The sequence below is a fragment of the Elgaria multicarinata genome, chromosome 3 (genome assembly GCF_023053635.1).
Source record: "Elgaria multicarinata webbii isolate HBS135686 ecotype San Diego chromosome 3, rElgMul1.1.pri, whole genome shotgun sequence".
Lineage (NCBI taxonomy): Eukaryota > Metazoa > Chordata > Lepidosauria > Squamata > Anguidae > Elgaria > Elgaria multicarinata.
The window spans coordinates 107303373-107318335 of record NC_086173.1 but is presented as its reverse complement, the minus strand read 5'-3'; the positions used below and the strand labels follow the sequence as shown (position 1 = coordinate 107318335).

At 39.9% G+C, this 14963-nt stretch overlaps 2 protein-coding genes across 8 annotated transcripts in view; both read right to left on the bottom strand.

Moving 5' to 3' along the window:
* Positions 1 to 3668, bottom strand: part of ATP2B2 (ATPase plasma membrane Ca2+ transporting 2) — a 254320-nt gene extending 250652 nt beyond the window's left edge. For 2 of the 7 annotated variants that reach the window (XM_063121200.1, XM_063121201.1), the window contains exon 1: positions 3349 to 3668. The gene's annotated coding sequence lies outside the window, so the exon portion shown is untranslated. The remainder of the gene's footprint in view (positions 1 to 3348) is intronic. The other 5 variants (XM_063121197.1, XM_063121198.1, XM_063121199.1 and 2 more) reach the window with 4 other exon arrangements.
* NOL8 (nucleolar protein 8) overlaps positions 1 to 14963 on the bottom strand; it is a 501501-nt gene that overhangs the window by 3643 nt on the left and 482895 nt on the right. The gene's annotated exons all lie outside the window — the stretch shown is intronic.

Sequence of the window (14963 nt, the reverse complement as noted above, 5' to 3'; positions counted from 1 at the left end):
CATGCTATCAGAGCACCACAGATGTCCATGTCCCACCATGTCCTCAAATCTATTGAAACGTTTGTCTGATGTAGTTACATCAACCTAGAAGAAAGACTTTCAATCCAAAGAAAGATGGCAATCCTAAACATGCATAGCAGCAAGCATGTTCTAGTAAACTCAGTGATATTCAAGATTAAATGTGTGTGGGACTGGACTGGAACTTGGGAACATATTGCTATCTTGTGGGCTAAAGAAGAAAAAGATGTATTAGAATATCAAAAGATACTGTATTTAATTTTGTAATATTAAGCCTAAATTTACAGTTCATCTAGAAGAATTGCAGTATGACCCTATTTATTTATTTATTTATTTAGAATATTTAAAAATATTCTCATTGAAAAAATTTCGGAGCGGTGTACAAGGACCCTATGCATCTTTACTCAGAGGTTAAGTCCCCTGGAAATCTATGAGGTCTTATTTTTATGTAAATATACACAGGCTTTTAGCCATACAGCCCAAATCTTATACTTAGTTAACTCAAAAAGAAGTCTCGGTGAGATTTAATCCCAGGTTACAGGTGTACTTTTCTAAAGTATTTTCCTGGGATTTTGACCCCACCCCCCAAAAAAGGATGATTAAAAATGAGTTTTGTAATTAGTAATTTTTACCTATTTGTTTTGTTTTCAGGGTCCTAGCAATAATACCATGGTAATTAACATGTTTGTCGACTCTTAAAAGGGATTTTCAGGAATACAGGTCTCCTGCCTAAGAAAGAATGCATTCCTTGCCAGTTAAAGATAAAAGCAGAGATTATGCAACTTTCACTGCATAGTACCACAGTAGGGTTAATCGCTTGTCACCTCATCTCTGAGCACTGTAACCTATATAGTTGTCCAATTTAGTAACCTATATTGCTTTCCAATTTAACTATATACATAAATATCAGGTCCTGGGATTTTACTGCAGTGTAATGAGCCTTATATCAAGGTTGGAATGTACTTGCAAGGTCATGCCTTCTTAATAATGTCCCATCAGACTTTGAAATAATTATAGCCCTACCCAGAGAAAAGAGCAATTTGGAGTTATGAGCATAAGGACAAATCTGATGGAAATGAGGAAAAAGCTTTATCAGCGTTTGTTAAGGGACATGGCAAAAAAGGTGATCATGACAAAAGACTTCATTTGGGATAAATAAATCCTAGCACAATTTAGCTACACAATGTAACAGCATATATGAAGGTCTCCAATAATGTTTTACAGGTAATTGGGGGGGGGGATAAAATATATTTTGAATATTTTTCTAGAAACATGTTGAATTTGGATACAAATGCACTTTTAAAATCATTTTCCTGCAAGCATTTCAAAAAGCAGTGTGACATCTTATCATGCTCTCGCTATGTTATCATTTTACAGGAGCGGGGAGGGCGAATAAAATTACCCTCAAATACTGCATCAGTAGGCTCATATGGAACCTTTTAGATGTACATAAGCTACAGAAAATGCCAACCATTTTCTATTTGTGAACAGGCATAGGGAATTATCATCTCTCCTGTGGAAATGTAAGTATATTTAACTGTGATGTGCTGGGTCAAAATCGATTCTCCACAGGAATACAGGCACAAAGAAAATATAATGATGCTGCATTACTATGTATAACCTCCCTCGAACCCCTAGGTTCTTGTGCTATTTGCAAACCCTATTCGTTTTACACTAACACTTCAGGGCAAATATGCAACACTTACTTTGCAGGTAGCCATTCAGACCCGAATGAAAGCAAGATGAACAAAGTAAAAGCTGAATGTGATCAAAGACCTGCTGGGTACCAAAGTCTAGCAGTTATTTCCAAGCAAGGTGTGAGAGCTAAATAATAATAAAAAAAAATGATGCATATGAATGAGGACCTTTTCCAAATGAAATACTGGCCCCAGAAACCTCCTGCAACAGAACAATGTGAATATTCTAAAGCAGATCCATAAGCTCTCTACTTGTTACAAACAGGATAAGCCAGCCTTAGATTATGCACAGTCTCCCTCTTCTTGCACTTATTCACTATTATACAAATCCTTTCTAGAAGGAAAGGCGCAGTGTTCTGTATATAAGCATCCACAATATCTTTCAGTATCCTAATTACTATAATGCTGTCTTTAGCCTTTAATATCTTAAGTATGTAATCGAAAGGTCAAATTAATATAAGCCTTTGCCATGATAAAGCCTTTTAATTCATGCGTACGCCTCCTGTGCCTGAGGAAATTCACCGTATATTACTAGTTTTAAAATCAAATTCATTGCCCATCTTCCTAAAGGTGAAAAAATCAGCTCCTGGTTGCTCAACGGTTCCAGGACCACCTAAAGTAATCATCTTATTAAGTCAAAGGTGGCAGTATGCAGTGCAAAGCAACTGGCTAAGTTTGCAAAGGACAACCTAAAGTCAGTAAATCAAAGCCTGGAGAAGAGACTGACTGACTGCTGCCTGGAACAAATCAGACATATGATGTGTCACTTCTTAAACCCAGAGATCAGATGGTTAGGATCTCTCTTTACATAATGGGGGGATTCTTCTGCGCTCTTGTAATGTTCACTAAATCAATACACCGCGTATGAAACAGGCTTTACCATGCACCATTTGTGAATACTTTTGACTTGAGAACTTTCTGTATTTGGAATATTTTGAACTATTTTGTGGTATCTTAGAGAATAGTTTTATTCAAGAAACATTATGTTTCAAACCTCTCTGCATTCATACACGGTACATTTTAACTCACAAAGATGCAATAATTTTGTAGGTCAAATGAATAATAAGCTCATCCTAGACTTATCCTACTAAAATATATAAATGCCTTTATGCAATATTGTGGTACAATTACTTAAAGTTATAACTGCAAATCTCTATATACTCTCTATATACCGTGCTCTCTTTGCAGTTTTTACACACCCTAATCTAATTTTACTAATAGCAATAAAAAGAATATTGCACATATATTTTCTCAGATTTTTTTTTAAAAATCTGGTTTGTACAAAATCTACTTTGACTTTTAAACAGAGGGCATTGCATATCTCTCTCTCATTGGCTTGCTTCTGACTGCAAGAGTAGCCTTCTAACAGTGTAGTTTCTTTTTCCTAATATAAAATAATACGTTATGTAGAAGTTGCATTACCTTTCCAAAGACACAAGGACATGAGCTAAAATCTAAGGCATCCCTCAGTCCTCCAAATCTGCACACCATTTCCCCATCAGCTTCTGCCTCCGCGGGATACAAATTGCCAAATAAACAATCTCAGAATAGAAAGGGGAATGCTTTCTTTTAAATAATAATAAATATATATATATTAAAAAATAACAAGCATGCTTTGGATGCAGCTACTTACTTGGCTAAGATAGCATCACAAATCCAAAAATATTTTAATTACACAGCGGAGTAATCACTGTTCGGCATCTGTAAGGGATTGATAAACCGAGCTACATTACAGGAGTCCCTCTGCAGACTGTACCATCCAGACCGAGCAGGTGGGGGGGAAGAGCGGATATTTCCCACCGAGCATCTTGCTAAAGGAGAGAGCAAGCCCAGGGAATGTTTATGGCTTGTCGTTGCAGACAGCCGGAGGAAGGAGGAGGAAGAAGGCAAACAGCAACTGTGGCACGGAAAGGAAGGCTTTTTTTTCCTCTCCTGGCGAAGAGAATGGACTGAACCACCATGTTGTTGTTTGTGGTTTTAATACTTCCCTTGGGATAATGACAAAAACGGAAGATGGCAAACTACCAGGAATATGCCACTTATGGGAGAAACCTTCAAGGACAAGGACTGTCAAGTTCTATCACTATCATTGGAGCGGGGGCGTGGGGTGGGGGAGCTAGAGAGCGCGTGTGTTGGTGGAGTGGAGGGGAAGGGGAGAAGCCCGTTCACGACTGCATCTCTACCTAAGTGATAACTAGACTGCAGAGACTCATAGGTTTCTTTCTTAAACGCTAATCTAGATTTGGGATTCAAACAAATTCAGCAGCAGACCCGATTGGCATGTTGCACGTCAGTTGTAGCCTGATTTTACTAAGAAATTAAACGTGTTAACATTTACAGAAATAGCGTTTATACCAAAAACAGAGCTCAGTCTTTTTGTGCACGCACGCACGTGTATGTCCAATATGTTTCCACACTTTAGAGTAAATGTAGCTTGATTTTGTCTAACGTAGCTGTTAGCTTTGAGTGCATTGCACAACTTCTCTTCCCCACCCCCATGTATTTATTTATTTATTATTTAAGAAAGGCTTACCATAAAAGGATAAAGACACCCAGAACATTTAAGTCATCATCATATCCTATACAGAAAAATAAAACACTTTGTTTGTTTTAATATCTATAAGACACTGTTTTTATGAAATGAGAGGGGAGAGAGAGATGACGCACTTCCTCAAGAATCAAAACCTACAAATATGAATAGACATACATTTGCTTGCTGGTAAGTTATTGGTTTGATCCGACTTCTTGTTACAATCCATTTTCTCACAGGTATAACAAGGGAAAGAGGAACTGGCAATTCCCTCCATGGCCACAGAGTGTAATAGCAAAAGAGATGTAAATATTTCTTTATCCATGGATTGACGGCATAAGAAAATACTTAAATTGCTGACATGGGCACATTTACTTTTTTTTTAATTTTCAGATACTTTAAGTCCCATGACATTCTGAAGTTCCGAGTCTAGACAGAAAACAATGCATTGAAGTCTTTAAAATGGGTAAATTTGAGGGGAATCCTGTGCCTTTAAATACGTAAAATATTACTATGATCCAAGCTGCAAGGTTTTCTAGAGACTCTTTGTGACAGCAGTGCTTCGTGACTGGGCTGCATCTTGGACAGAGCAGGCAATTGCAACCAAGCACACCTCCCTGAGCACTAATAGGAGTAGCTGTATGGATGCTCTGTCATCCTTGCTTACTTGCTGCTCAGAATATCAATTCAGCCAGTTAAACCAAAGTCTGCACTGCAGTGCACCAAAATGGAAGCATATATATATATAGCCTAAATCTCTGATGAAGGAATATCACATCTTTGTCCATCAGTTGGAAAAGGAGGGAGGGTAAGTCTATAAGTATGGATACTTTTAAAAAAGAATGAAAGCTCCATTTATAAATAGAAAAGCAAGACATGCTTCTTGTTGTGACATCATATGCAGTGACATTGTGTTTGCATTTAAACCCTACTAGACCTGCTTTCCCCTGCTATGAAAATCTTCAATTCTGACTGCACTGAGTGACAGTATTCAGCCTGGAGATAAATGTCTTAGATTAAAAGCAATGTCTGAGGAATAAAGTTTTCAGGGGGGCAAGGATGTCCTGAATAAGTTTAAGAATTGTAACTTCCAGTTGCCACCTCAGCTGTTACGCGAGAATACAAATGTGGGTGTGCCAACAGGCTTTCTCTCCTCAATGCTAGGTCTAATGTTTACGCTGCATCAGAGTTGCAAATCTGTCTTACAAAACTTTATCAGCAATGATTTCCCCCTAACTGCATTCTAAGGATAATAAATGAGAAGCATTTAAAAAAATACCATATATTATCTTATTCTGGAAAATGGAAGGGGGGAGATTATTTGAAAAAATTGTCAATTTGTCCTTTTTAAAAAACAACAAACTCCTCTTTATCTCAATAGTACTGCTCTGCAGCAACTGCAAACAACTCACCAAAACGTAACTATGTAAGACACATACAGTGTAAGAAATGCATTGAGTCTTAGATTCCTACACTGAACAAGCTAAAAAAGAAAACATGAACCTAATTTTTGCAGCATTTAAATTAATTACTAAAAGACGTTCTTGGATAACTGCTTCCACACGAGTATTCCCAGTGCTCACTTAGAATATGGCTTCCAGTACACTGTACCACTGTAATGTGATGATCAAGCTATTAACCTTGTTGCCCGTCTCATCAGTTAGAGGGGGACCCATCTCCCAGTGCTATGTGCGACTGGCAGCATTATTATCTTCATCTTAATGCTGTGAGTCATCACACTGTCACCTGGGTAACAGGGGCCAGCTAACATTACCAAACACAATCCCATCAAGGCATGCTTTCTGAAATAAGAATCCGGCATATTTTGTTCTGAAGTTAAAACCATAGATCACTACCCCTCCCCCCAGGTGCATTGCTGCTGGTTTTTGCAGCAGTGCTATACTTATGTTCACTTTGTGACTTCCTTTAAGGTTCATAACTTTAAAACCCTTCAGGGTTTTTTTTAGGAGCGTGGGTGGGGTGGGGATCTGCTGCCAAAACGCAGAATGAACTGCACTGTCTGACACGCTGCTCCCAAGGATGCAGCAACCATAATAATTAGGAAGATCCTATTTGCTGCAGGATTGAACGTTTAATTATACTAGGCAAAGCCCATGGAAGTCTCCTTGAGAAGCTGGCTAAGCAAAAATACATGTAGGGCAGACACAGCAGATACCTGTCACGCTAAATATTATATGCTTCTATTAGAACTGAAGTCCCACTTACTTGAATTTTTCATAGATTGACAGGCACAAAGCAGTAACGTAACAGCTTTCTGTTGGATACACTTTAACAGGGAACCTAACCTCTGGCATATAGTAACTTGGGAAACTGAATCCCTGGTGGGCAACTAGAGTTCTCAGTGGCCGCTTTAAATGGAAAATGCTAGGCCAAGCCACTATCTCAAACAGCCTGCTAGCATGTCCAGTTTCCCTTTCTCCCATCCCATTCTTCCCTTCTCCTCCATGCTTTCTGCAGCTTGTGGATAGGATGGTGTGAAATGACAGGTACCTTCTCCTGCTTAGGTGCTCCCGATTCTGCTCCTCGGCCTGCTTCTTTTGAACTGCTCTAGGCAATGTGGGCATCCATGCTTGGAGAATCAGAAGATGGAAAGAGAAGGAGATGCTTATATGCCCCATTTCCATCTGATTCACAAGACATTTCAATCGTCTTCCTTCTATGCTACCTGAAATGGCCAGAAAGGGAGCAGGGAGAGGAGAGAGAGAGAGAGAGAAGGATATGGGTCCCTCCTTTTCTTGTTCATGCATTCCTGTTTCTGTCTTTTATTTCTTCCAATCATCTCAAGTTAATTCAGAAAGCATGAAGAAGGAAGAGAAGGTTGACAACTGAGGGCCAAGCAGATATGATTTGGTGGCCAACTATTGCTAAAAACAAAATCTATTGTTTTTATATTGCTACCACCTCCATAACTCCTGTATTCAAGGTATTTAACTGTTGTTTTCTCCCCCTCAAGTATTCCTTTAAAAGATGTGGTACAAGTCCTGTACAAGTGGTCATGCTGAGAAAAGTATTCAGCAACATATGCTGCTCTTATCCAAAATGCATTATCTCTACTGGCTAGATGACCTCATCTAAGATCATAGAACTGTATTTGCCTGTTTCACAATCACATCATAGTTTGCTCACATGAGGACCTGTCAAAGACATCATTCGCTCCTGAAATAGCCACTGTAAGAATCCGTAACACTGTTTACCTTTCTCCATGTGAATATAGCCATCTACTGCAGATCCTGTTTCCCACAGTGGCCAATCAGGCACTTCTGGAAAGCCTACAAGCAGCCCTGTTGTTCCCCTGCAACTAGTATTTAGTGCCATAGTGCCTTTGAACTTGGAGGCTGCATATAGGCATCATGACTAGTAGCCATTGATAGATCTATACTCCATGTATTTGTCTAAATCCCCTTTTAAAGGCATGTAAGGTAGGAGCCATCACCACTTGTAGCACTGAATTCCATGAATTAGTTACATGCTGTGAGAAGACGTACTTCCTGCATTTCTGGTTAGTGGGCAATCAGTTTAATTAAATGACCATGAGATCTAGTATTATGAGAGAAGGGGGAAACCTCTCTATCCACTTTCTCCCCACCTTGGATAATTTCATAGGTTTCGATCTTGTGTCCCTTATTTGTCTTTCTTTAAACTAATTAAGAAGATGTTCCAGAGTTGATATTTCAGGCCTCTGAACATTTTGGTTGTCATTTTCTGCACCTTTTCCAACTCTACAATATCTTCTTTTTAGAAATCTATGCACTATACCAAGTGTGGCCTCACCTTATATTTGTATAAGGGCATTAAAATATAATTGCTTTTATTTTCAACCTCTTTCTGAAATCTGCCCTTTTTTAACAACTGCGGCACACTGACTCAACATCTTCATAACTAAATAAGAACCTAAGAAGTGCCCTGATGCTGGATCAGACTGAGGGTCCATCTAGTCCAGCACTCTGCTCATAGTGGTCAACCAGCTGTCGACCAGGGACCCATAAAGCAGGACATGGTGCATCAGGACCCTCCCACCAATGTTCCCCAGCAACTGGTGCACACAGGCTTACTGCCTCGGATACTGGAAGTAGCATATAACCATCATGGCTATTGAGCTATTGGCCATGATCCCAAGAACCTGGTGGATCATTGCCAGTTCAGCCCCCATCAGGGTATACTGTATGTGGTGTTATATCTTCTTTTGCCACAACGTGGATCACAACACAGTTTTATGCTGGTACATAATGCTTGCAGGATTGCTGCACTTCAGCTCTGGAACATACACCCCAAAAGCCTTACTTTAGCTTCATCATTAAAAAAAGTGATTGGATCTGTTGCACAGTCATGCAGTGCTACTTCTCTTAGCATTAAGAAAAACTTTGCACTCTCTCCCTCTCCTTCTCTCTCTCTCTCTCTTTCTCACACACACACACACACACACACACATGTCAGACAGGCGGGGTCCTAGAAGACATTGTTTTGAGGCACTCTAAAACATGCCACTCAGTGCTGTCTCCAGGATTTTGAGAGTCCTTGGGCAAGACACCTGGAATGGACCCTCTCCCTTCTCACCACCATTGTCACCAGCTGCTGTTGCTCATTCTCTTCCTCATCATGGCTGCCACTTGCTTGCTTGGCAGGCAGAGAGCCAGTGAGGAAGTTGGCAGTGGCATTACTACATCACTTTCTCATCACCACTGTTGCCCGGGCTATACTGAGAAGCAGGTGAAAAAGCAAGTTGCTTGCTCAAGGATTTTTATCAGTGGTCTTATCAGTGTGGGCCCCTGCTGGGGTGAGGGCCCTGAGCAGGTGCCCAACCACGCCTGCCTTTGATGTCAGACCTGGTGCCACTCTCCACTCCTGTCCCTGTTCACAAGAGCCACAAAGAACACAGCTGTTCTTTGTGGCTGTGCAGCAGGAGTAGGGGAGAAGCACAACAGTGGCTGTTATGAGCTGAGTCCCAGTATAAGGAGCTAGTTGGCACTGGCATCAGTACTATCACCTGGCTGCCTAGTCTTATACATGACAGTGCTCATGCAGCATCTCTTAGGACTGGGTAATCAGAAAGAAAGCCATAAAAGTAGCAATAAGAGCTGGAACAGAGCAAGGCCCATCAAATGGACCAGAGACCAGAAGGAGTTTGTTTATTTATTCACATTCATCAGTTATTAATGCCTCATTAAGTCAAACTATAGAGCTGACTAAAAATAAAGCTGTTGCAAGAACATTCTGCTAAAAATGTATCAACTAGTAAAATGCTAATAAACAGCAGACAGCAGCTTAAGATCCCAATAATGTACCAGATGACACACAAATGTTTTCTAAAAGGGCCAGATTCTTTCATGGAGGATAAGCACTCACATTTTTATGCACAAGATCATAATAGCAAATAAAGAGGTAATATAATAATCTTGTTAAAACCGTATTATTTATCTTTTCTCCATATTAACTGAAATTGGTGGCAACCAGACATACATTTCAGGTCTAACACTTCTGATCCAGTAGCAGTCTATCCTTATGTTCTTGTAGTAGCCTTGTATGAATCTTTAGAACATAAGAACTGTGCTGTGTCAGACAAAAAAACCACCTAGTCCAGCATTCTGTTCACACTGAGGCCAACCAGATGCCTATGGGAAGCCCATAAGCAGGACATCAATGCAATAGCACCCTCCTGCTCATGTCCCCCAGCAACTGGCATACACAGGCCTTCTTTTCTTTATTCATCCTTTCCCTTGAGTTTACTACTATAGATTCAGTCTCTTAACAAGGTAATATTGTATGGAAAGCTCTAATCCACTTGTACCTCTAATTGCATTTGTAACTTAAAAAAAAAATTCTGTCTAACCACTCTGCTAATGTCTTCTTCTATATATGTCATAAGAATGCCCACCTAGAAATAAAGAGAGTAGCATGTCCTAGAGCATTTCTAGACAAGGCTGTTAATCCCTTGCATCTACTTTCGATTTTGTTGCAGAATAGAGATCCGGGCATTACCTGAGGAGCATTTCCTTTCATGCTTTTCTGCTACATCATGTCTAAGTGCCACTGTGGTATAGTAGAATAGCACAAATACACAAGTGGAAATAGCATTCTATTTTGCTTTCAGAAATAATGAGATTTTCTACATAAGGCGTTTATCATGCACTCGTCATTTCCTACTCACAGTTGTTGAAGAGTTCTTTAAATGATGTTGTGATCCTCCAGTTTTGCTTCTGTATCTAAAGAGCATTTTCAGCAAGCTTTTTAGAGCGGAAAATGCAATTTAATTGTAAAAGTGGAAGAAACGGCTTTTTTCACTTGTATATTTGCTCTATTATGCTATAATACAGTGGCACTGTTCAGAAGACACTTTAAACCATGGCTTTAACCAAAAAGCCTTATTCACCACTGCCACATAGAGGTTATGTAATGGAAAAGCAGGAAAGGAAATACTCATGTAGTGCTTGTATCCGCACCAAAACCCAACATGAATAAGGTGAATTAACAGCCGTTTAATAGCCACATGTAGAAAAACTCAATACCCCATTTCCCATGCTCTTAAAAGGCCCTTAAACAACCCTGAGTAGGGAATGATAAGCATACAATAAATGCCTTGTGTAGAAAAGCTCTGAGAATGCTAATAAGTAAGTAATCCAGTATGTCTACTCTGGGTTTCCAGATCTCCTAATAATGAGGACACCACAGTCCACAAGATCCTAGTCAATGTAGGGACATCCTTGCCAGACTAGTTTGTCCAGACTCTTCTACAGGTTGCAAGCCATGACACCCTGACTTGGTTCTCACAAAAAGTTTAAGTGGCATCTTGGCAGTACCAGTTCAGGCTGCAGGTGGTGTTCACATGGATCAATATTTCTCCAAACAAAACAATTTCCTGCACATAGAAATCTAGATTTCACTCCCAAACACTTAGATTTCAATGTGCAGGGTATTTGATTTTTTTAAGGAGGAAGAAACATTTAGTCGTGTGAACCCTCCTGATGCCTGATTCTCATCTAGTCAGTCATTCCATCCCTCTCAATGCCTCTACTCCTAGGACTTCTCTACACAGTGTTCTGTTTCACATCCTATCTTTTCAACATATTTCTTCCTCTTTGGGTTGCTTCCCTGGTCACTTTGAGGGGAATTTTCTCCTCAGTTTTGACTCCGCACATTCTCACAGGCTGTTCTAATTTGTATGAATGATACCAAATACGTCTTTGACGCCATTAATTCGCCAACTCCCAGGAAGTTGCCTATTGCTTTCTCTTTTATTGTACACCATTTCCAAGACTGGTCCTTTCCTTTCTGCATCTGCTTCTATGTCCTGGCCACCTTCCACTTCCACTAATGCATCCTCCTCTTTTTGGCCTTTCTTCATGTCACCTTATTCATTGCCAGCTCTTGGCGTTGGCCTTGTGCTTTGAGCTTACTACTCTTCCATTAAAAACAAAATTGGACAATTCTCAACATCCACAGTTTGTTGCAATTATCTAATCTGTTTCTGAATTTATGGGAAACAATCAACAAATAACCAGTAGTATATTCCTGAAGCTTGTGTCAATTTAGGCCCAGTTACACCGCCCATGAGAAAGCTTTGTGAAGAGTAATTCCCACCCTGGCCATAATATTTAGAACACATTGTCAAATGTAAGTGTGCTAGAAGTCCAAATCCCCCTATCTTGTAGTTGCCTGGACCTAGACCAACAATTTTTCACTGAAAAGAAAAACAGTTACTCACATTTATTATTATTATTATTATTATTATTATTATTATTATTATTATTATTATTTATATAGCACCATCAATGTACATGGTACTGTACAGATAACACAGTAAATAGCAAGACCCTGCCGCATAGGCTTACAATCTAATAAGTTGTAGTAAACAATAAAGAGGGAAAGGAGAATGCAAACAGGCACATTGGTGAGGCAGCCTCTTTACCTACAAAGAACATTGTTTTCTATAGAGCTGTGCAGGGACACCACCACCCCAACCCAATTTGGAGACTGATTCGGGGCTTCTGAATCGGCCCCATCTGCCTTAGCCCACTTTGGACCTGGTCTGACCCACTTCGAATCCAGATCCAAAGTGAGATCTGGATATCCAAAGTGTGTCAAATGTTGTGGTTTCCCAGGTGCCTGGGAAAGCTGGTCACTGTTCAGCAGGCTCCCGGGAAAACTAGGCGTGAGGCCAATCAGGAGTCCATTGGACTCCCCACCCACTCGCCCCTGAACCAAGCTGCTGCCCTGTCCGCTGAGCTAGATGAGTGGCTGGGATCTGGCAGCCACACGTAATCCATGAGTATTGCCATTTTTAAGGAAGATGCAGGCTCTGTATTGTCATAGATGTAATGTTACACACAACAGTGGCTGTAAAGAGCCATTTCTCAATCAGACCCACTTCTAAGTACATACCTGTATAAAGAACATGGACTGCAATCCTACACACACTTAACATGAAAGTACGTCCACTTATTTCTGAGCGGACATGTATAGAATCATGTTGTAAAAGATTGCACAAATAGTTTGAGAAGAATGAACCTACAAAGAACTAATGTTTCTTCTATATATCTTTTTACATGTTTCTAAACATCATCCATTGGCAACATAGGCTGACTGGCTATACTTTTTCAGATATACCATGTACCAAAATGTTGTTCTTTTCCTGGTCCTAGCTTTTTTCCTAGTTCTATTTTGTACTGCTTTATCTTGTCTTGAGAGGGTTCTACCCTTAAAGGGAGCCTGAACATAATTTAAAATCTATGTAAGAATATCGTATAGATTTTATATAAGAATATGGTATAGAATATGGTAGTGTAAGTCTTACGACTAGAGATCTACCAGACACATTTTTGTTTTAAACTGAAGCTTGAGCAATGCAGACACGCAGAAAAATTTTGAAAGTTCAAAAAAGTTCAAAGCTTAAATAGCAATTACTTTTCTTCATGGCAAACAGGCAGGACAGAGGGGGAGGGAGATGGAGGCAGCCAATCAGGGAGCGTGAAGGAGAGGAAGGGGCAATGCCACATACACATTTTGGAGGGGGGATTCACTATGAACGTGCCACATTTGCATTATTTATGATCCTCTGTTGTGAGAGAACTGAGGGGCAAAAAGGCAGGAAAGGAGCAGGAGTACTAGCACTCAGGGCAACATGCGCTTGGCACTATGAAAGAAAGAAAGAAAGAAAGAAAGAAAGAAAGAAAGAAAGAATCTTTCAGGTTTCTTAGTTCTATCTACAGACTTATTTGTGTAACTGATAATAGTGATAGTTTCATGATCCAGGAATTGAGTCAATATTTGCAATGTACTTATCTTCAAAGTAGTAAGTATATCAGGAAATAAAGGTGTAAGACAGGACATATTCTGAACAATAGTCAAGAACAAGCAAAGGTTAATGCTTTTCCTTTTGCAATGAATGGATCTTAAGTACTTTGACAGAAATATAGTATACATTCATAATTATATGCATCCACTAGTGGATAGCTTGTCTTTGGACAGTGTTGCCTTCACATTACCACCAATCCAACTGCTATATTTCATTCTGCCAGTTATTAGTGGCATGCTGCCCTCTGTAATGGTTCATAGCCAGAACAACACTTGTGGAAATACCAACAGTTCAAATATACAAAGACAGCCCTTTTCAGGCATTCTTTGCTTAGTGAATGTGCATCTTGATGGTAGCAGGCATTGCCCTCAACCTATGCATACTCATCATAAGGTCTGGAAAGAGCCCTGCATGTACTACTGTATGCATGAGGGCTTTCTCTTCTAATTCAGGAACCCTGGACGAGTATGCTAAGGTCTTGTCAAACCCTACAATTAAGGGAGCTTGAATTCAAGACAACTTAATGACTTCTATTCTGGAAGTGATGTTATATGCACTACTATAGCATATTGTAGTCAACATGTGTACAGTGGAGTCGTATCTTAGAGCAGAACCATTGAAATGAATGGGACTTAAGTTGGACTAGCATTGATTACAATTTATTGGATACAACCCCTAGATTGGAACTCCTGCCTTTTGTTTCTCTCACACCCTCCAACTTGCTTATCCAACACTCTTATCAAGCTCATAACTACTGGCAGTAACCAGTTATTATTATTATTATTATTATTATTATTATTATTATTATTATTATTATTTATATAGCATCATCAATGTACGTGGTGCTGTACAGAGTAAAACAATAAATAGCAAGACCCTGCCGCATAGGCTTACATTCTAATAAAATCATAATAAAACAATAAGGAGGGGAAGAGAATGCACCAAACAGGCAGTATAAAAGTCAGAGCAAAATCAAGTTTTAAAGGCTTTAGGAAAAAGAAAAGTTTTTAGCTGAGCTTTAAAAGCTGTGGTTGAACTTGTAGTTCTCAAATGTTCTGGAAGAGCGTTCCAGGCGTAAGGGGCAGCGGAAGAAAATGGACGAAGCCGAGCAAGGGAAGTAGAGACCCTTGGGCAGGCGAGAAACATGGCGTCAGAGGAGCGAAGAGCACGAGTGGGGCAATAGTGTGAGATGAGAGAGGAAAGATAGGAAGGAGCTAGACAGTGAAAAGCTTTGTAGGTCTCATAGTGAACAATGTCACTGTGACAATAAACTTGTATTTTCATCTTGAGGTGAGGGATCAAAATTCCTGCTGTATTTTCTCACAGGGCCAGATTGGAACTGCAGGAAGGGGGCCTATGGAGGGGGCCTGCCCAAGGATCCTCAGAAACCTCAAGCCGGCAGTGACAG